Source organism: Rousettus aegyptiacus, unplaced genomic scaffold (genome assembly GCF_014176215.1).
Source record: "Rousettus aegyptiacus isolate mRouAeg1 unplaced genomic scaffold, mRouAeg1.p scaffold_m13_p_2, whole genome shotgun sequence".
Lineage (NCBI taxonomy): Eukaryota > Metazoa > Chordata > Mammalia > Chiroptera > Pteropodidae > Rousettus > Rousettus aegyptiacus.
In genome coordinates this window covers 45,168,756-45,192,371 of record NW_023416295.1, presented here as the reverse complement: position 1 = coordinate 45,192,371, position 23,616 = coordinate 45,168,756, and the positions used below count along the sequence as shown (strand labels likewise).

General features: G+C 35.1%; 1 long non-coding RNA gene and 1 other non-coding gene across 4 annotated transcripts in view; one reads left to right on the top strand and one right to left on the bottom strand.

The window, feature by feature from the left end:
* LOC118613848 overlaps nt 1-12,540 on the bottom strand; it is a 28,615-nt gene extending 16,075 nt beyond the window's left edge. For 2 of the 3 annotated variants that reach the window (XR_004955962.1, XR_004955963.1), the window contains exons 1-3: nt 12,471-12,540; nt 8,249-8,401; nt 6,067-6,285 (exon numbers count right to left, since the gene is read on the bottom strand). This is a non-coding gene — a long non-coding RNA (uncharacterized LOC118613848). Of the gene's footprint in view, nt 1-6,066; nt 6,286-7,329; nt 7,451-8,248; nt 8,402-12,470 lie in introns of all 3 variants that reach the window. The other variant, XR_004955964.1, reaches the window with a different exon arrangement.
* LOC118613878 lies at nt 9,021-9,139 on the top strand. The gene has a single exon (XR_004956008.1). It is a non-coding gene; the product is annotated as a 5S ribosomal RNA (ribosomal RNA).
* Nucleotides 12,541-23,616: the final 11,076 nt, after the last annotated feature.

Sequence of the window (23,616 nt, the reverse complement as noted above, 5' to 3'; positions counted from 1 at the left end):
TAAGTGAACAAAAAAATTGATACATGTTATTTGCATAATTCCATATGATAAAAAATATCTAGAAAAAAATTAAGAGGATATACTAGTCTCCAAATATTAACAATGTTTGAATTTTTGGGCTCTGTGAGAATTTTTCCTCCTCATACTTTATTTTCCATATTTTCTATAATGAACAATTTTAATTAAGAATACTAAAAAATCCAACAATTCATATTTTTAAAAAAGGTATTTTACACTTTAATTGCCAAGAAAGGAGAGTAGACCAATAGATTTTACAAAATTCCAAAACAAAAGAAGGCACAATTTCTGTTTGAAACCTTCAGCAAACCTTTGGTTACCCAAAACATTAAATTAATTATCTCATCAATTGAGCACCACTGTCCTTGATATAGCAACATAAAGACAATTCATCAAATTGAGCTGATAACTAAACTCTGTTGATTGAGACCATCAAGACCAAATTCCACCAACTATTTTTGTTTTTCTTTTTGGGGGTAGTATTATGATTAAATATATATATTTTTTCCAGTTTTACTGAGATATAATTGACATACAGCGCTGCGTAAGTTTAAGGTGTACAGCATAATGATTCGATACATTTAGTTGACATCCATCATCTCATATAGATACAAAAAAAAAAAATTTGTCCTGTGAGAACTCCTAGGATATACTACTCTCTTAACAACTTTCCTATATATCACACAGCAGTGTTAGGCATAGTCATCGTGTTGTGCATCACATCCCTAGTACTTATCTATCTTAAAACTAGAAGTTTGTATCTTCTGACCACCTTCCTCCAATTCCACCTTTCCCCAACTTTTCTAAGGTTTTCTTTTCTTCCAGTACCTAAAGTCTGAAAAGAAAAAATTTCCTTACTCCTTCCCAGAGTGAACTTTTCTACATGTGTTCTCTCTGCTGCTAATCTGTAATGTATTTAATCACATGTTCGAATTTTGCCCCTTTTCTAAAGAAACCTTTCCTTGGCCCTGCTTTGCCTCCACTTCAGGTTCTCATCTCCCTTCTCCTCTTCATTATCCAAGGCCTCCATTTTCTTCCCCACTTGGCAATGTTGGTGGTATTGCTATAATCCTACTAGAATAGCTCTTTGGAATATTTATTATCTGCCCTTACCAAACCCTGTAACCTCTTTTTGCCATCTGTCTGCAGCAGGATTCTAGACAACTAGCATTCTCCCCTCTGTTCAGACTGTGGCCTCTGCCCTCAGTGCCTTGCCATTTACTGCCCATTAATGTTTACCCAGCCATCAGCCTCCACTGGTAAACCACTTCTTGTCAGAATCTTGTTAGTGAAAATAATTTCACTTGGTCCTATGTGGGTGGAGGATAGGGGTTGGGTTTTAGTCACCCTGTTCCTACTCAGCAAAGCACCCCGCATGGTAGATAATGCTCGATGATTGCTCATGACATTGGAGGGACTGACAAGACAGTGGACGTTGAGCTCTTCTACCTCCTCTTGGTGGTGTTCAGAGATTTTTCAACATGGTTGGGTATTTCTAACTATTCCTAAATAGAATTTTAGAGCTAAGAAAGAGCTGGTCTAAATTTCTCATTTATAGATGATGACCCTAGGGCCTAATGGCACTGAAGCCAGCCACACCATTGATCTTCAATAGAACCAGAACTAACACAGGCCAGCGGGCTCCTGAGTCAAGTCACTGCTCACTTTTCCGTACCTATCTTGTGCTTCCATTGCCTAAAAGTTGTAGAACTGAATTTTTTGAATTCGTCTCACTGAAGCCCCTCGAAATACATAAAAACAATCTACGATGGACACTACTGCCCTCCATAGTCTGTGCACTCAAGATTTTAGTTCACATTGAATGTTTCTTTTGTACCAAATAGGATAACTAGCTAGCCTGATCTGCCCAAAACTGAGGGGTTTCCCAGGATATAGGCATATCGGTGCTAAAGGAAGGAATCTAAGTCCAACCAGGACCATTGTCCACTCATATCGGGCATTCTATTAAACACCCTAATATGCCTTATTTAAATGATAGGTCTGGGAATAGGCATTCTCATTCCTATTTTACAGGTAAGGAAAACTGAGGCTCAAAGAGCTTAAATGATAAGGACATGTAGCTTGTAAATGGCAGGGCAAGATTAAACCTCAGATGTGTTTGTTCGTTCATTTGTTTATTATTATGGTGACATTGGTTAATGAAATCCAGTAAGTTTCAGGTAGATGCATTTAACTATAAACTCATGATCTATCTACTATTTGCCAATGTGGAAGTGTGGGTGCTTTGCAGCTGTTAAAATCTACACAGAAAAGGTAGGTCTGTGAAATATTTAGTTTAAAAATTGATTTATTGTAGATTAATTTTTTGAGGTCTTACTAATTTGCATGATTGACACATAAGGAGAAGAAAGCAGCTGCTTAAAATGCATAAATTATTTGACAGCGATAATGAACCAGGTAACATTTAAATCATGTAGTCTCAATCCATTTAGTCTTCCCTTCCTGGAGTGGGAGGGTGGAGTGAATGAGAGACAAAAATGGTGTTTATTTATATGCCTGGGGAAAAAATGAATCCAGTTACTTTTATTAAGCTAAGTTTGAATCAAAGACAGTACACTGCAGTCAAACTAGTTGGAAAAAAGTACGGAGAAATAGTTTGGTAGTAGTTAGATCAGTAGTTTGATAATTAGAGCTTGGTTTTCTTTTTCTATTTCTAAGATTCATTTTTTTATTTCTTTAGGAACAAAGCAGTAATTAAAGTTAAATACTGTTTTAAAAATTTTAAAGTTTGAATTTAATTTTTATAAAAAGATAATGCATTCGTGTGGTTAAGGAAAAAGCTATTCAATGACAGGTCCCCCTTCTGCCTTCAAGCCATACCACAACCAACCACCGTAATTCATTTTCTACATGTAATTTCAGAACTAATTAATCATATGCAAGCAAATATTTCTCCTTCCATAAAAATGGTAACATATTAAGGACACTATTCTGCATAAAGATTTTCTTTTAGACACAATAACATCCGAGATATCTTTCTATATCGGTACATAAAGAGCTTCCTTATTGTTTTATGGCCACATAGTATTCTACTCTATGACCCTACCATATTTATTTAACTAGTTCTCTGTTTATAGTAGTACATACTTAAATGACTTTTAATTTAAGTTGTTGCATAAGTAACACATTCACGTGTTCGAAAATTATATTATATGTACATATATAAACATCTCATACTCATTCCATCCACCCAATACCACTCCTCTCCCCCTGCCATATCCCACCACACATACATCCAGGTAAAAATGTTGTTACTAAAAAAATATTAGTTTTAAATATAGCTTTCAGAGTTTCCTTATGCATATAGAAGTAAATACAAATGCATATTCTTAATTTTCCTCCTGTTATATGTAAAAGATAGCCTACTACTTTATATATCATTCTGTATTTTGCTTTGTCCACTCAACAAAATATCTTGGAGAATTTTTCATATCAGTACATAGTGAGCTTCCTACGTTGCATAGTCTATTGCGTGGGTATACCACACTTAATTCAACTGGTTCTCTATTAATTAGTGGCCATCCAGTACTATTTTGCCTATTCGAATGCTCTGTGGATCAAAGGCTTCTGACTATTGTGTTGGCAAAGAGGGTATTTGATAACTTAAGATAAGTGCTTAACTGCTTTGCTTTCCCTGATAATTCTTCACATTAAGGGTTAAGCATCAGCACTGAATTTTTTGTTATTCTGTAGATGGCAGAAACCTCTTACCTTAAGCACCATAAATAGTCTCTCTGAATATTATTGAAATGCTGTTGCTACCACAATGAGAAATTACAGAAAATGTTGCAGCAATTATTACATTACTCTTCTTTATTGATTGAGCTGTTGCAGACAATACCAGATGTGAGTGTGCTGAGAATGTCTGATGATACTCGAGGAATTTGTTTTAGATCTTTTTTCTTTCTTTTGGGTGTGGAGAAAGTGAAGTCTCCAATGTTCATTGATTTTTAAAATATTCCCTGACCAGGATCCAAAATGCTAATTACCAATAATCCCTAATTAATTACTTCAAGAGCTAGAGTTTTACATCATTAAATAATATAGAATATATACAAATCTTTAGATTTGTTTTAATGGAAATAATTTGCATATCATATACAATACTATAAAATAGTTCTCATGCAAGAGACATTATTAGAAGCCTTTTATTAAAAAAGCTAAGCATAAATTATGGTAAAGTGGCTTTAGATGTAAGATGGTTTAAATGGAAACTATCCAATGGGGAGAAAATTAATTTACTTTTCTAAAATAAAGGCACGTTTTCCAATAATATGGGGCAGACTCTGCTATTTTAGAGGGACCTTTGATTCCAATGTAAGGATGGGTTTCTGGGATGTAAACTTTATTACTCAAAAGATATGTCATAGATTTTAAATTCTATTACAAAGAATAAGGATTCAGAGATAGTATGACATTTTGGTGTCTGATGGCAAGGTGGTGTAGTGGTTAAGAGCGTGGTCTTAGCTATGTGGAATTCATAGCCAGCACAGGTATGAATTTCCAACTCCAATGTGTTGTTAGCTCAAGGCAAATTCCTGAGCCTCTGTCTTCTCATGTGAGGTGGTTGTGATGAATTCGATGCCTACATATTTCTAGCTCTCACTAAGCAGCAGCTTTTTATAGCTTAGTCACTAAACTACAGTTCTTCTCCAAAGCTTTTGATTCTAACCACTGATTTGCTTCATCCTTAAGGCATATGCTGGTATCATGTTGGGATGTCATTTGACATCTTGGGAAATGATCATGAAATCCTGAGTTCTGGAAGGCCACCTCTCTCTCCACACCTTTGGGAAATGTCCCTGAGTTGGTTTTGATAGGGTTAGGGCAAGAACTGGGGGTGGTTTAGTAACTCCTAGAAAGCCTCCTTACGTAATGATTGTGCCATGCCAGAGCACTGAGACCTTTTGTTCTACAAGTCAGTTACCATTTGACTGGGTAAAGATCATACTGTGGGATAAAGGCCATACACTCAATACTGTCTGTTAAAACTCCTATGTCTGGCCATAGTGTTTTCTGGGTACCCAGAAGAAATTGTGAGAAACTAAGGATCAGTTAGAACAATTTAAAAGGGTGCTTTTCATGTCTAATTCTTACCTTCTAAAACAGCTATATAGTAACCTGTTAAGCATGTTCTCATTTCTTTAATACATGTAATAAAGAATGGAGAAAAAACGGAGTAATGAAATCAAAGCTGTATTTTCTATTTTGTAAATGCATTATAAAGGATTCACAGGCTATCAGAAGCATCTTTGATACACATAGGAGAATCAAAACAGTATTCAAAGAGTATGCCTTTCAGAAAAGGTCAAAGAAAGCCAAGCCTATGGTTTAGAGATGAATATACAGGTTCGATAAAAAGCTTTAGATCATGGCTGATTTTTAAATACATTTTAAAGACATAGAAAGTCTAAGTAAACATCTAAAATAAACAACACAAATTTATATTGGTCTGAAATTTTTCTTGCATTTGTAATCCTTGATATTCAAGAGAGGAGCCATAGCTTTAGTCACTAGTTAACCTAGGAACTTGATGAATAAATGAACTAATGAATTTAGAATAAAGCCAAGGTCTAAAAACTGACAAATTACAACACAGTATTTTCAGTGTGATAATAACAAGGCACAGTTCTACACCTTGAATGTCCAATGTCTCATGTTGAGGGATAAATCTAAAAATAAGACAAAAGAATTCTTCAGTATTTAAAGAAAAAAAACAAACCATAAATGTCATCCATAAATTTTCTGCCTTTATGAAAATGCAGACTTTTGATTAAATATGTAACAAAAGATATATCTCATGACTATATTACTTACAATTAGTTAATAATTTACAGCAAGAGGCAATGAATTAATATGTCACTAGTAATATTCAAAACGAAACCTAAGCTAGAATCCTAGAATAGGTATAGTTGAGGTCAAACACTCATACTAATCCTTCCCCTAGTTTTTTTGCCTTTTTCTTATTTTAGGAGTAAAGACAGAAAAAAAATACATATTTTCTTGTAATGCAATTAGCTTACTTACTTTATTATCTGGGGATCTTATAAAGTCATATTTTATTCTGAGTGATTTCTTGCAAGTGATTTGAAATTAAATGTTTTCCTTGCACCTGTAAAAATGTGTAAATGATGAAACTGGCAGCATGCTGATCGCTTTACAGAGAAGCATTTCCTTCATCATCTTCAAGGTCATTCAGATTTATGATCTAATCACCCATGGCTCTTTAACAGGATGCATTTGAATCTGATTAAAAAGAAAAACAAACATCAGTATGGATTTATTAATAAAATGTGCTTGACCTTTTCACTTATCTACCTCTTTCAGCATATTGTGAGTTTAAACTGACAATAAAAGAAGAGAGTTTCTGGGGTTTTAATCTTGCATGTTACAGCTTCGGAGTTGCTTCAGGAGTTCCTGCTCGTGTATGGGTGCCTGTGGATCATGGAGGGCTATCTGTTTCCCTCCTCTTTCTCTTTGGGGTTTAATTACTTCACCTACATCCTAATTCAGGTAACTCATAAAGCTTAGCCTTTGTTGTAGGTCTAACAGCTGTCTCATGTCAGCAGCAAGTAAAATGTTCACAGAGCACCGGAATGCTGCAAGACGGTTTATAGTGCTGCAATAAAAGGTAAACTGAATTTACAAAGATGCATTTGTCACTGATTAAAAACTTACAAAGTTAATTGGAAACGCTGTGGAGGTGTTACCACACAACTCGAGGTGTAATGGGTGGTTCTAATTCGGCCTGGAGGAGAGTCGTGGGTCCCATTATGGTCTCACATAGTAAGATGTCCAGCAACGCACTCCAATTTAAGTGGCAAAGCAACACAGTAAAGATCTCAAATATTTTTAGTATGAGGTGAGTGTAAATTTACTCATGATTATTCTTGAAAATAGCTAGAGGAAAAGCCTTCGGTGTTACAGAAACACTAAATGTGCATATCACGTGGCTTCCCCTTAGAAATGTATTGAAGGGTTTTTATTTTTCCCATCTGCAACTTTTCTTATTTTCCTGATATTTACATTGGCAGCAGTACTACTGCAAGAAGTATATCAGTTAGGAAGGAAAAATAAGACTGAAACAGCCAGCAATCTGAAGTTAGCAGGACCCTCCCTTGGGACCTTGCTGAATTATCTCCACATAATTCACTTAACCTTTGCCATTTGGGGACTTGGGAAACTGAATGTATTTCTAAACTTGAGGCTTTTAATTGCTGGGTTTAGTGTCACTAGCCCAGCTCAGTTGGAGAGATGATGATTGAAAAACAGTTCTGGAAGGATTTTCACCTTTGGTGCGCATCCTGGATATAATTACATTGGTGGCCTGGGGTAGCCTTTAGATTTCTGCAGACAGGAGTGAACAGTTAAACTCCAAGTGATAGGCCTTATGTGGACATTCCGTGTGTGCCTTAAGTTGAATAAAGAAATTTTAATTTTAGATGAGGTTTATGTTAAGAGATTAAAAGGAAAAAAACATAACTGAGACAACTTTGTAAAGCTAGTATTTATGGAGTGCTTGCTATTTGTTAAGTGCTTTTTGTATCTAAAACCCTTTTAATGCTCACAGCAACGCTATAAGGTAAGCACTATCATCATCCCCATTGTACAAATGAGGAAACTGAGATTCTAAGATGTTAGGTAACTTGGCCAAGTAAACACTGGAATAAGGATTTGCATCTTGTATTGTTCAGTTATAGAGGAAGCACTCTCTGCTATATGGCTTCATTACTGCTGGATTTGTATGTCAAAGCCCTACTGCATATATGCAGGGACCACATATTTATTTGACCTTCGTCAGGATTAAATTGTTATACAGCCCGGGACTGCGGGACTGGCTAACATCAGTAATTAGTTGAATAGTAGGGGCAAGAGTCAAGTTCATTTCTAGGAGTTAATATAGTGTAGTGGAAGGCACACAGAATTTGGTATTTGAGTCCCAAACTTCTCTGATAGACGACTTCCATCGACCTGGATAAAACAGCTTCTTGAAACATCAACTTCTTTATCCATAAAATGGTGATAACACACTTATCGAGGTTATTGTGAGGATTAAACGAGACAACATGAGGGCAAAATACTGCAGAAACAGTAAAGTCCTATTTAAATATCAATTGCAATTTTTCTTTTTTCAATAATATCATTTTCAGAATTGTCACTGAAATCTCTTAGAAAAAAGTTGCACTCACAAGCTGCTAGACACACTTACTTGAGTGTACTTGGATGGAGCTATGAATAGGTATTACAAAATACAAATCCTAGGAGGATTCCTTTGCACCTGCAGTTACTTGTTTTCTTCAGAATTTTCCAGCAGAGCTTAGGTAACTGTCAGGTAATTGTCTTCCTGAATGAAGCATATGCACTGTCAAAGGAAGCAATCACTTTACAATCAGAGAATTTGGAAATAGGAAAATATTTCAAGTTAAAAAACTTTAAAATTTTGCAGAATTTCATTAGAATCTCTGAAATATCAGAACTGCATCATTATAGGGAAGGGACCATTAAAGAATGTTAGGTATTTCATTCCTTGAGGTGTAAAATGTGGTTCAGCCAGAGGCACTCAGGAAAGCATTCCAACTATTTGCCCTCTAATTCCTTCTTTTTTTCATTATGCTTCTTCTTTCCTTTTAATCTGGAATCTGTGACTTATTGAATTTTGTAAGACCTTTGTTTTTTAAATTGTTGTTTTGTTGATGTTGCTCATTAAGTAAATATAGTGGTAACACAAATCCATTATTATATTTACATGATATCAATTGTCTGCTATTGTCAATTCTTGGTACCCAACCCAAAGAGACACCAGGAGGACCTGAATGATTTCAATCTACAGATAATTTAACAAATGTAAACAATTTTAAACAAATTTGACTCTAGTTATTTTTTTCGGTAATCTTTGGTGAGTCAAAATATTGTAAAATGGCCAGAAGTTAGAGTGAAATTCACCAGCTTAATAATTAGTTTTCAAAAATCTCTGTAATTGAGTCTACGGCCATGCCACCCTGAACAAGCCCAATCTCTTCTGATCTTGGAAGCTAAGCAGGGTCAGGCCTGGTTAGTACTTGGATGGGAGACCACCTAGGAAGACCAGGTGCTGTAGGCATAAAAAATAAAAAATAAGGGATTTTAAGTTGACAAGGTCCTTGAAATCTGTGAGGTCAACCAAGGGTTGCTGTGCCTAAAAATTAAAAAAAAAAAAAAAAAACTCTGTAGTTGAGACCAACTCCCACATAAAGTATAGATTACTATACTTTATGAATAATGAAAGAAAGTTAATAACAGATTAAGGGACTTGTCCATGATCAGTGGAAGCTAGTTAGAGAACCTGGGATTTATGTAAAAAAAAAAAAAAATCCTTTTATAGAAGGGCTTACCGAAGGAGTTAATTAAGTAAATAGCATATCCAAACAATGGAATATTATCCACCTAATTAAAATAATTACAGAGACATCTCTACCATGAAGGATAATGCCTCTCAATATAAGCAAATTTATATTCTTATCCTTGAACCCAAGGAATTAGCATCACCTTCCACAAACAAAATTGAACTTATTTATAAATACATATGAATGTATAAATATATAAAAAACAATTCTAAGTTTTAAAAGCATGGATTTCAACAAATCCTTCTTTTGAAAATTTGATGAGGAAAGTAAAAAATATAAGGTACATAATGGTTTGAAAGGAAAAGTTTAAACTACAAAAATATTAAAATAAATGAGAGTTATTTTTCCTTTGTTTTTAAGTAAGGTGTTTCCTCTGACTTAAGAGAGTAACCTTAGATTGAAACCAAGATCTAAGAAATTTCAAGATCTGAATGAGACATGAATGACTGCAGAACATTTTAAAGTGTCAAGCATCCTCTTTGGACAAAGGATTTAAAAATATTTATGAATAAATGGACACAGATATTTTATTACTATTAAGAGATATTAATAATACATACATATTATGCACATTATGCCATCTATAGGCAGAGGCGCTAAACAGCTAAAAGATATCAATTCATACTTCTGAGGTAAGGGTCTTCTTCCTTGTCATTGGGTTCTATGGTACTATACTTTCATTTCATGCAGTTAAAATTTTATGTTAGAGAATTTAAAATCATTATTTAGTTTAGAAGTTAAAGTTTAGATACCAGTAAAGTTGATTGGCTATGTAATTTTAAAAGTCACATAACCTCTCTGACCTTAGTTTGCTCATCTCTAAAATGTGTACGTAGGAGAGAGGACTGGGAAGGAGGAGCAGATATACCAGCTCAGCAAACTGTTTCCTAAGGAAACATTAGCAGGGGTATGCTGGAGCCAGAACTTGTGAGCCAGTGAATGTTGTGTTGGCAATTTAAAATTGGCCACAGAGGGCGGATTTATATAGGTAAGTGCTACAAATCAGCCCTTCCACCACTTTCTTGAGAGTTGGTTGTTAAATACTTATCAGTACACCACTAATGCTCATAGATACTCTGAATAGAGTTTACAGTCAGGTAAGTTTTGGAACACAAGTTTTACAAAGTAAAACCATTCCTTTCTCTCTTTCTTCACCCTTCTCTTTTTTCTCTTCTTCCCTCCCTACCTCCATTCCTCTCTGCCCCCCTCTTTCCTTTCTTGCCTCCTTTCTTCCTTTTCTTGCCCTGACAAGTAATGTGAGTCTTAAGGACACCAAGAAAGAAATATAAAGCACCTCATATTACAAAACTTTATAAAAATGGTCTCCACACATTTCTCTTAATTCTTAAAGTTCCATATCTCACTGAGACTGATAAAATCTTTCTTTCTCCATCTCTCTTCTTTCTCTTCACTTTCTCTGAGATTGATTTCTTCATTTCTTATATTTTTAAACAATAAAACATACAAATATATTTAGAGAAAACCAAAAAGACGCCCTCCCCCCAGTAGGTTTTTGTTTTACCCCAAATACCTATTAACATGTTGAAGTACATGAATAGTCTTTGGAAGGAAGTTTCAGAAATAATGAATTAATGTATTTCTAAGAAGTCTTTGAGTTGCAGAGTATATGATTCTGAAGATAGAGGGTGAACCACATGATGCATAGAGGTCCTAGTTCTTGGATAAGTTTGTGAAATAAGGACAAATGATTCTGTTGATTTCCTTACAGGATGGTAAAGAATCATACTGTTTTCAAATGCTGAAATGTTCAGATCTCTTTTGATGTTTATCTAGAGATATGATAGGTATAGAAGATTTTTTGAAATTTCAGAAAAATGTTTCATTGTTTTGCTAATCCCAAACATTCAAGAATGGTGCCCATGTAGTGCCTTCGGAAGCAGAAAACAAATTATAATTCTTACAAAGAACTAAACGTATTTAAGACTATATCTACAGCTATATACAAATAAGTATAGAAGTATACAGGTGGATAGATAAGTGATAGATATAGATATACTTTTAAAGATTCCAGAAGTAATTTGGGATCCATAAATTCTATTTAAAGTCTAGCTTTTATAAATATCCATTAGTGAATGAATGGATTAAAAAGATGTGGTATATACACACAACAAAGTATTATTCAGTCATGAGAAAAGAAGAAATCATGCTATTTACAACATCATGGATGGACCTTGCGCACATCATGCTAAGTGAGATAAGTCAGATGAAGACAAGTACTGTATGATATCACTTATATGTGGAATCTAAAAATGTTGAACCTGTAAAAAAAAATAGTAAAATGATAGTTAACAGAGAGTGGAGTATGGGGAGATAAGATGGATGGTGTTTAAGGCTACATACTTGCAAAGAGTAGTACATAAGCCACAGAGATCTAATGCACATTATAATACATATGGGTAATAATATTGTACTATAATGATGTAATGTGATAATATTTCTTCACTGGCAATCATGTTACAATATATTTCAAAATAACATGCTGTCCACCTGAAATTTACAAAATGTAACATGTTAAATTTATTTTAAAAACAAATAAATTACAATAGAAAAAAAAAGTCTGGCTTTTACTTCTACAGATTGTGTTTACTAAATTTAAATTATTTCTATGGCACGTTTGAAGTTTATGCCCACTTCAAATAGTGTTAAGGGACATTATAATACTTTAATTTTCTCTTAAGGAAAATTTATCCAATTAACCCTTTTGATTTATTTTTGAAGATCTTTTAAAGATAAGTTGTAGATAAATTGTAGTTATTAAAGACAGTTAATTTGCCTGTGAAAGATGGTATCATTATGCAGTATGAGTGCCTGGTTCAGTGCCTTGCTCATACTAGGCTCATACTAGAGTTCTTGTTAGGTTAAATTAGTATATGGATTCTTATAATTGCTGTTAATATAAGATGAGATGTTAAAAGACTAAAGTAAAGCAAAAGGCTAAAGGAGATGACAACATGGATTAAAGGAATTATTGAACTCTTATTCCAGAACACAGAGATAAATCTTAAAGATCGCCTTCTTTAAACTCACCCTGTATCTTATTGAAGAAAGCAATAAAAAACTCCGTCTGGTCTCAGTGTGTTAAATGCTACTGCTGAAAGGGTGTGAGACTGAAGGGATCCAGTGGCGAGGTTTAAGTGACACATGCATGGGCCTGTTAACAATTAACCTTTTTCTCCTCGGAATTCACGACAGACTGGGCCCACAGGAAGCTAGAGAGTTAGCTTTCTTCTCTTTTCAGATAGGAGAAAATGCCTTTTGCAGAAAATACTGCCTGCTGACTACACTGAAGGCCACATTTAGATAAGTTAATGTAACATCACAATCCACAGGTTAGTTAAGTGTTGAAAGAAGCTGTTATGAATAGAGGCTGGGAAGACTTAATTCAAGTGTAAGCACTAATGTTGAAATCCAAGGCAAACTAAACAGAGAAAATAAAGATATTACAAACTCCTGTCAGAAGCAAAGATAAGCTAGGGTGATTTTCAAATTACTTTTGAATATTCCTCAGGGACAGATTATAAAGTCTTGCTTACTTTGAGGATGAATGTACATGAAATGCCAGTGACACAGTGATGAAGTGGCTTTTTATTTTCTCGCTTTTCCTCCAAAAAGATACTTTCAGCTCAAGGGAAATGATTCTTTTATGAAAGTAGAATTGTTTTTAGGAAAAGAAAAAAAATAAATGCTGAAATGAGCCAAATTCATTTTAGTAGTAGATTAAAATTATTCTTTAAAAGCTCAATGCAATTTTGTAAACTACTGTATACCAAGCATCCACCACATATTAGGCAAACAATATATATTCAATGAGTAGATAGTGAATAAATAAATATGTAAATGACTTTTTTAAAAAATGTACATGGATAGAGAGGTCAATGAGCAAATAAAAAAAAAAAACCCTGAAAGATAGCTAGATACCTTTATACACACCCAACACAAGTAGACAGTTTCAATTTTCTTTTTGACAAATTAATATTACTATTTTTCATAATAAAAACAGAGTTCCATCATGCTTAGCTAATATTTGAGATCTTACTGTATTTTTTACCTTTATTCCCAAACTCTTATTTCTACCAGGGATGAGAGTTAACTCTAGTACCATGAGAGCGTTGGACATAGCTCTCTTCAGGGAGTAGCCACGACTTATTACAGAACCAATTTACTGAGGGGAGAAATTCTCACACACGAATCTGTAAGCACTGTCCCCACCTCTCTACAATTGTAGACTGTTCAGTTGCCTATCACTTCTCTGGGTCCCACTTCCTATTTGGAACCTGTCTGTTCTTGTGTCTGACAACTGTGAGAATGTGGTTCTCAAGCCTCTTTGCCCCATTCTAGTCTCTCGACTGCATATTCTACAGCAGGAGGGCCAGATCCACACTCAGGCTTTCAGCCTCATATTCTAGAACACCAGCCTTGACCAAAAACCTAGCCCTTCTGTCCTTAGCGGGAAGGTCAGACATGGTTCCTAGTTCCCTCAAGGAGATTTAACTAGCTCATCTCTAAGGTTATATTCAGATATAAGTCTATGAATTTTAATTTTTATGATTCTGGGATTCTCCAACCTTTAGAAATAGTAACCACAGAATATAAAATGTCCATTACAAAGGTCTGACCTCTATTTGATTGATCAGGAGGATAGAAAGAGCACAAAAACTATAGGATATCTCTGAGGAGGTTGCCGTGGCCAACAGTTGACTCATACAGTGCTGCTACCTAGGTTTTTCCAGAAAGGATGATGTGATATAGTCAGATGCTGCCACTCCTGGAGGTGTGTGTGTAGGGGGTGGGGAGTATCAGGGCTTTTCTGCCATTGGGCCAAATCACTGAGATTATGATGCCCCTCCCCCACAACCTGGTATATATTTCAAAATTAAAATACCTCTTTACCACAGGACTCGAAATTTATACATATACTAAAATAAAAACTGTGTTCTTTTTCTTTTCCTTTTAAAAAAAAGTTTCCTGATTGTAAAATTCTGGACAAGTTCAAAGTTCAAGATGAAATTTTCTCACTACATCTATAAGTATACATTTCGGTCTTCCTGTTTGAAAATGTCACACTGATACTGAGTTTGGGTCCAAAAATCTGTCCCTTGTTTTTGCTAAATTTCAAGTCCATGGTTCTATCAGTCAGTTATGTGTAGAGAACTATGAGTCTAAAAAATCATATCCAGGTGCACAGATTAATCCTACCAATGTGTCCAGCCCTTTCGCAATTTCTGTAATTCGATGGCATTTTCATTCATCTTAGGGCTTTCATGGTCACTCCTACATTAATGATTCAGGAAGCCCTTTCCAGGTTCATCCCGGATGACTCCCAATACTTTACTTTCTCCCTGTTCTTCAAACTACCAATTTCTCTTCCAATTTCTACAATAATCACTCAGCCCTGTAATCTACAAACTTAGAGGTAAATTTTGACTCCTTCCCTTCGTTTTATCCAGTCAGTCACTGATTCTTGTCTTTTCTACTTCTTAATTCATCTTAACAGTGGTTACCATGTCCTTTTTAAGCACTAGACACAGTATTAGGAACTGGGGATACAACTGGCTCTGTCTTCATGCAGAGAAGCAGATCTGGAATATTTCTTGCATCTGTTCCTTCCATTATGTTCCCTTAGTTCCTGTTCCCATGGCCCTGGACTAATGCTATGTCCTGCTAATCCTGATCTTTTAATCCAGTTTACAGATAGAACTGTCAGATCAATCTTCCTAAAACACAGACATGATCATGTCATTTCTTTGCTCAAAAACTTTCAATGGCTCCCTATTCCCTACTGTGAAGTAGCCCACTGTAGTAGAAGGAACACTGGGCTGAGATCTGCAGGCTGGGTCCTGGAAGAGCCAAACATGCTTTAGTTCTGGGTCTCACCTGAAACTCCCTGTCTGACTTGGGATTCTTTTCTGGATCTTTGTTTCCTTTTCAGTAATGAGGTAGATGGTGGCGGTGCTAGTGTGTGTGTGTGTGTGTGTGTTGGGGGGGTGGTTCAGTAGGGTGAAATATGAACACCTTTTCAGCTCCTTTTCTATATATTATTATTATTCTATTTTCAGAGCCCTACCCCTTTGCAGACTCCTGGAGTCTTTGAACTTTGAACTTAGCACGTGTATATGAGATTTCTAAGGAAATCTAAAAAAATTTTCCTAAGAATTTCTGCCTTTTTTCTTTTTATGGTGTTGGACAAGTTTCCTTTGTTTTACCCCCAGAAAAATATAGTTTTATAATTCTCTGCTCTCTTCTTTCTTAATATGAAAATAATTACCAGTGCAGCCATTAACAATTACACACACATGGCTCTTCCTGAACTCAGCCCAGGTATGTCAGAAAGGGAGAATTAGAAAAACTAAGGCTGGCTCTGCAGTTTCATTGATCAAAATGCTTATGTAGTTTAAAACTTTGAACACTAATACATCCTCTGATGCTAAATGAACATTAGGGCAGGTTGGAACGCAATTACTCTCTCCCAGGTCAGGCTCTGGCTACTGACTTCCACAGTGGCTTTTCTGTAGCACCCCACTCAGGAGGACTAATAATGATTCTTCCTGCTTCTAAGAGGTTTCAGCCTTAATATGCCAGGCCTCCTTTCTATCACTCAACATTTGGGTAGCAGATTTGGTGCCTTTGGAGCACTGATATTTAAGAATTGCCATTTCTACATATGAAGCAAATATGGTTGTGAATATATTTGTATTTATATTAGGAAAAAACCCATATGTTTCCAGAACAGATGTATGAAAGCCCACTCATCCCCACCCCGCTCCCACCTCTTTTGAAGGTTCTATGACAAATTTGTTGTTGAGTTATGGTCATCACAGCTACATGAGGAACAGCAAGGAAAAATGATAGCCCATCATATATTACCATGATGTTCCTGTGTTATTCAGGGTGATTATACTGATTCTAGAGGTATATCATATTGACTACCAGCCTGAGTCTTACCCACTGCTGTGCCCCCTCTGTGACCTCCACAGCTACTGAGCCCTGCCTGCTGGCTTTATGGGGACCTTGTGTGTGCAGAGAAAAGTATGTTGAGGAGATAATGAGAACGCATTCTCAATCTTATTATTACATTTGGAATTATGTACTTAAATTTCACTTATAGAAGAGTAATTGGTAATTTTGGTTAGAAAGAAAGTAATATATGTTACGTGCCTGTTATATAGTTTACATGGTTTTAGATAATTTCCTTGTAAAATTATGCCTTATAAAACCATGTCTAAATTATTTTAAAAAATGATTATTAATTTCTTAGCAGAATATACTTAAGCTAGAATGACCTCGTTTTGGTGGCTAGTGTGTATATTTGAATAAAACAAAATGTAGGAATTTTATATTTGCCCTGTAGTTTTCATTAGCCTGGTCTTAAAAATGCAAGTTAGACTATTTTTTTTTTAAAAGTTTTCATTCTAGATATGCCTTATCTCCACACTTAGCTATTTTTCTCCCAAAGAAGGTATTATTGCTTTTTCTTATTTGAGTTGATATTTATAAAGCACTTGGAACAGCACCTGGCACATGGTAAGTGTTACATAAAATAAATAAATAACTACAAAATTAAAATAAAAACCCTAGCTACATTTTGGGGGAAAATTCCAATAACTGTGGCATTATCAGTAGCTTAATTGTGAAAGTGATTTTCGAATTTACCCCAAATAAATGAGTTTTAAACCAGATTAATAAAAGTAAATATTTAAAATATACTAAATTTATTTTACGTAAATTATTTATGCTTATTGTAGAAAACGTACACAAATACAGGTAAACAATTTCACTACCCAGAGATAATCATCTTACTATTTTGTATTTTTACAGAATTTTTTCCTTTGTTTATATACTATACATATTTAAGTATTTAAAAATATAAATGTATGTGGACATTAAATTATTTGTTTAAAGATATACATTTATATTTATATATTAAATATATTTTGTAGTGGGATGTTTTTCTCATCCATTCGAGGCTTAACAAATCCCTATGAAACAGTTTAAATTATTGCCATGTTGATAACCATGTGGCAGGCCCTGAGCTCTGTTCTCTATATGTATTATTTTGTCTGGTCCTTATAACTCCTAGAAGTAGCTACTATTCCATCCACATGACAGAACAGAATCCACGGATTAGACTAAGGAACTGAGCAAGGCCACGCAGGTAATGTCTGACTTGTAATTTGTATCCAAAGACTCTGAATCACTGGACTTTCATGCTAGATATCTCCATGGAGTAAGATAATAATTCATTACTATTATAATATTTAGTGCAACATTATCATAAAAAGGTATATAAATCAGTCATTGTGAGCCACAAACTATATTCAACCCATTTTCTATACTTGGTATCTACATTCAAATTCTTGGCTGAGGTTTTCAAGGCATGAAAATCAAAAGATTGGAGTTTTTATCCTGTCCTGATTTTAATCAAAAGTCATTGTCTTTCTATTTTTTTTTTCTTTTTCTTTTTATTGTCTATAACAAGAGGGGACTTGGCCATGAGTTACTTACTCACCTACAATTTATTAAACATGTCTGAAAAGACAAGTTAGGCACTGAGATAACAAAGCATACAGACAACCCTTTCTCCAAGGAGCTCCCCTAGTAGCAGAACAAAGACTGCAGGGCTTAGGCGTGGGGTGCACTTTGACGGAAGGTGTGAGATCCCTGCTGATGGAGGCTGATGGAGCCTGAGGGCGGAGCAATGCCTCCTCCAGCCCTGCCAGCGCTGACATTCACCACTTTAAAGTGACTGGCCTTTCTTTACTCAGATGCATCTCTCCTCCACTCTTTCAAATGTAACTCACTTCAAGGTGAAAAATATGTTTCTGGAATGGAAGCTTTCAAAATAATGTCACACGAATAGTAGCTTAGCTCACTTAAACACGTCATCGGAGAAAATTGCAATGACAATGTAACGTTAGCTTCTTCTTTTGGAGTAGGATAAAAGCTTTGTGTTAGTTTATTATGAATTAAGAAATAATTTAGGCTTTGCAAAATTAAGTAATCCATCATTTTTCTTTCGTTCCATTGAAAAATAAAGGTTAGGTATATAAAGATAAAACTCACCCCATACAAAAATGGATAGTTGTGTTTTTTCTTTGTAAGTAATGTTGGAAAGTCTTTAGATAAATTGGAGATAAAAGTTTCATATTTTGTATTTTTTGGTAAAATATTTGTACGGGGGAAAGTTCAAATCTTATTTTATTAAAGTAAATTAAGAAGAATATTTCTAAAGAAATTTCCATAACCGATTTATTTATTTATTTATTTTATGTGCTGACTCATTCTATAAAGAGAGCATCTATAACCTTGCTTTTTTTAGTTAAAAAGAATTGTAAATCCTTCTTATTGGTGTGGGAAATAGAAATTTGCATACCGGATTACTAAATATTGCTGCCAAATATTCACAACCTATTGAATTTAGGACATCTTATGTCCCATGACTTTCCAAGTGTAGGCTTTACACTTTGCTAATTAAGGTAATCAAATTATCATCATTTATTTAATGTAGAATTACTGCTAAAAAAAAAGTAGTATGATTATTGTAAGTTTTAAGGAATTGACAGTGTTCACATTAAATTTAAATAAGAGGTAGATCTGTAGGAAGAAGGAGAAGAGGAAAATGGGGGAGGCAATAGGCTTAATTCACACTTCTTTATGAATGGTTTTCTTCACAGGGTACCCAAAGACCCAAGCAAGGGCTCTTCCAAGTCAATCCAGGATGTCCCTAATGAGGTACTGATATCCAAAGAGTTGCACACTCTATAACTCTGATCTCTTAGATTCTGTTCTAGAGTTCTTTCTACTATATCACCTTGTAATTTAGGGGGCAGGTCCATGTGGACTCTATCTAGATCTCAATGGTTTAAAAAAGCATAGCAAAGGTAATTGTACTATTACATACTCAAAATGTCTGCTAATACCTCAAGAGCAGGCATACTTTAGCCAGAAAGGCACAAAGGGAAAAAAAAGAAGATGAAGTCAGTGTTAACCAATTTTAAATATCAATGACATACACATTGTAACTGTTAGAAAATGGGGAAATTACAAACTCATAAACATCAGATTTCTAACTTAAAAGTCCTAAACTTCATGGGTGCCCTTTGAAAATGGAATTTTCCCAGGTTTTATCTCATCTGGTAAATTTGATCCTGAGCTGCAAAGTTCTTCAATGAACTTATGCATAATATCTTTCTGAGTCTATCTTGAAGAATGCTCATGTTACTTTGCAATTATGCAGGGAGTACAAAGATGAACTTTTTCTCCAGGTGCTGCATGTGTTTTAGGTTCTGACTTACAGGTTGAGGGCAATGTGAGTCACAGAAAGTTCCACATAATAGATGGTCCCCAGAGAGATAAGAGAAACCATTTTTTTTATTTTTTGATAAAAATGTTATTTGCCAAAACCATTACTTTTCTAGATATTTTTAAAGAATAAATAACTCTTTACACTCTTCGGTCTCTGGTTTTGGAGATTTATCTCAAGGTTAGGCAAAGAAGATGGTGACCCTTCTGCTAGGCTGTCCCACCGTTCTTAGTTTCTTGATTTTATTGCTGAGTTTGCCTCTTAATTTTTTCCAGCTGGGGCATGTTTGCTCAAGAGAGACTTTCCTGGCTTATGCCAGTCAGAATGCTATTATTTCTGACTAATTAAAACACAATCCACATCTCCTTGAATCAACCAACATCAATGATTATAATGATAGACTTGCCAACATTTTAAAACCAGAATTGCTCTGAGCTGCTGGAGACCAGGAAGCCAATGAGAGATGGGTGGATGCATCACCTGACACAGAGCCTAGCAATAAAATAAAGGGGGCGAGACAGGTGGAGATAAAGGTGAAAGTATTTTTATTACTTGGCAATTTGTCATTTTAAAAAGGAAAAAGCCCCCAAAGAACAATGGAACTATGCAGATATGGTGAATTTGGCTGAAGAAACAAATATTACTGTACAAGGAGGTTGTCAGTTGGCAATATCTATTTGTTGAATACAGTGCAGAAAACTGTACAAGCATTAAGTCAGGGCTTAAATTACAGACACTCTCAGATTCATACCCTCTTTCCCATACTTGGAGAGTTGGGAAACAAAGAAGAGATGCTTGTTTCCTCCATTTCCTTAAAGTTCATATTATAGCTAATTACGTATTTTACTGAAATGATTTTACACCATGAGTCTTTCTTAACACTGACATCCTGTCAAGGAAAAAAGGGCTCCTCCCCGATTAGCACATCAATACAGTTATCACACAGGATGAAACAACAGGATAAAATAACACTTTGTTTCTGCTGAGACAAATATCTTTTTTTCAAGTTTCTTCAGGTCCCTTTAAATGTAGGGCATACTCTGCCTTACCCTTCACCCTTTTACTTTCTCACTTCCGATCCCACTACTCTCCATCCTTACTCCTCTACCTGCTCCCATTCAATTACACAGAGTTTCTTTTGGTATAACTAGGCCTTCTGTGGGGGTACAGAACACCTCTTAAGGCCGCAAAGCCTTTTACTCACTTTCATATGGTATTAATGTAAGCAAATCAACACCTAACTCAGGGCAAAGACACTTTGATGCTTAAGCAGAAAAAAATGCAAAGATGTAAAGATGTTGGTGCAGATGAGAGAGCAAGCAGGACCAGGACAGGGAGAAAATGCAAGGGAGGGTGCTGGAACTTCACAAGTATCAGGCCTTCCCCTCTACATTTTCTTGCCATAACTTATACCTTTCTGTGCACTTTGATTCCCAACATCTTCCCCTCCCCCGTTTGGGGAGGTGTCTAACATTACGCTATTGTACTGTTACAGGATGAATTGTGTCATCTCCAAATTTGTATGTGGAAGCCCTGATCCCCAGTGCTTCCGAATGTGACTGGATTTAAAGATGGGGCCTTAAAGATGTGATTAAATTAAAAGAAGGCTTTTAGGACGAATCCTAAATCAATCTGGTGTCCATATTAGAAGAGAAAATTCGGATACGCAGAGATACCAGGGATGCTAGTGCACAGAGGAAAGACAATGTGAGGACACAGCAGGAAGGCGGCCATCTACAAGTCAGGGAGAGAGGCCTCGGGAGAAACCAACTCTGCTGACATGTTGTTAATTTTTGACTTCTAGATTCCAGAACTGTAAAAAAATAAATGCCTGTTGTCTAAGCCACCTAGTCTGTGGTGTTCTGTTATGTCAGGTCTGGCAAACTAATACATATATGATAGAGTCTTGGACAACAAGAGGTTATCATTTCTCTGGAGTATTTATTGAGTCATCCATCCAATCCTTATAGATCTCCTACCTTCCAAGCGTTTACCATGTGCTAACTACTCTGCTACCATAAAGTCAAATCTTCTAAAGCCCTTTGGTAGTCAGATTTATCTGTGAAACTCAATTTGTAGTGAAGCAGCTTTAAAGAAAAGTTGAAAATAATTTCTTTATCTCATAATTTGTTATATTCTTTTACATTTTAAGTTAGTTCCAATTTAAGGACTGGCAACAATTTAATTTACCAAAATCATTAAGTCAAATAATATCTTTAGCAGTGACTTCTAAACAGGAACAGCTTTTTCGGTGCCATCTTTGGGAAAAAATTAAAATAGAAAATATACCTATAAACAAGAATTAACTGCTATTAATTACGTTGAAAGGAAAAAATGTCAAATTGATAAAACAAATATTACTGACCCATGAATCTACAACTAAATTATTGTTTAGTACCTGGTTTATTCTTTAAAAACTGAGCACATTTCTCATTCCTTTCTCCTATTATATTCTATGTATATGATGTCTCAATAGTTGAACGGAAAAGATACATGAACCATCTCAGTCTTTGTTGTCTAATTAAAAACTTCTTATGCATAGCAATTTTACCATTTTGCATTATCACCAGACCTCATTTCTCATGGAAAAAAATTAGCATCCGCTTAAAAGAATATTTCTTTAATCACCAGTTCTGATTGTCAGTAGTACCATTTTGTAGATAGTTTTTAGCTGACTAACAAATCTTTTCTTTTATTGGCTGTCTCATTTTGTCCTCTTTCATATTTCACATTTATGGTCTATTCAGACATTCTCCTGTTTTGTTAAGTAGGAATCTGTGTGGTCTTTGATGTAAGACATAATTTATTTGACAGGGAAATATGAGTCTGTGCCCTGAATCTACATTTAACTGATGGATTGAGAAATTTAAAAATTGCAGCAAGATAGACTCTCCCCCAGATTGCCATACTACTATCATTTTGCTAATCTCTTTGGCAGTGAATTTACATATCTATGTCTAAATATAAATAGAGATTCACACAGTCCTGCAACTGAAGCCAAATGTTTTCATTAAAAAAAAAAAAATCTCATTTTATTAGTCATTGATAGTTCCTCTGGAAAATTTTTAAAGAATTTCTTCCTGAAATTAAAATCAAGATATTTATTTTATTTTATCGTTATATAGATAGCTATAGCTTCATAAAGTAAGCCATAATATCTTCAAACCTATGCTGCTCATTCTTCAACCAAGTTAATGGAAGTTCATTTACTTAGCATTTCAAGATTTATCTGTTTCATACCTTTTCCCAAGTCTGTGTCCCAGTTCTGGTAATTGGAAGCTTACTTGCAGCTCATTCCCTTTGCTCAAAATGCTTGTCAATTAACATTTGCAAAATGGAAATTTTAAAAAAAAATGACTTTCGTATTTCAATCATCTCAAAATGGAGAAACTGAATAACATTTGGGGGTCTGCAATGTTTTTTACATATCATTTATAGTTTGAAACATTTCTTCAAATATGACTATTGTCTGTACGCAGTGGATGAGATTACGTGGTTATAATTACTTGTGCTGGCTATCTCCCTGCTTTGTTTATAGGTAAGAATAAAATACTAAGTATGCCAAAAGCAGTTTTCACAAATACGCACCTTTTCTGTTGATGCTTTGACCGCTGTCTGTAATGCAAGAGGCCATGCTAAGCCCTGGTGAAGAAAACAAGAGTTCTACTGCAATATCTGAAATTGACGTTTTGATAGATGGAGTTGTTGTCCACCCTGAACTTTTAACTTAAATGAAGGAGAAAAGTCTAACAACTTCTAAGATAGTAGGAATGAAAAACAGGAGTGAATCAAATGCTAAAGATGAAAAAGATGGGAAAGTGTTCTCCTTGGTAGGTCGAAAATAACTATGAACCTGGTGTTTTAGTAGAGGCT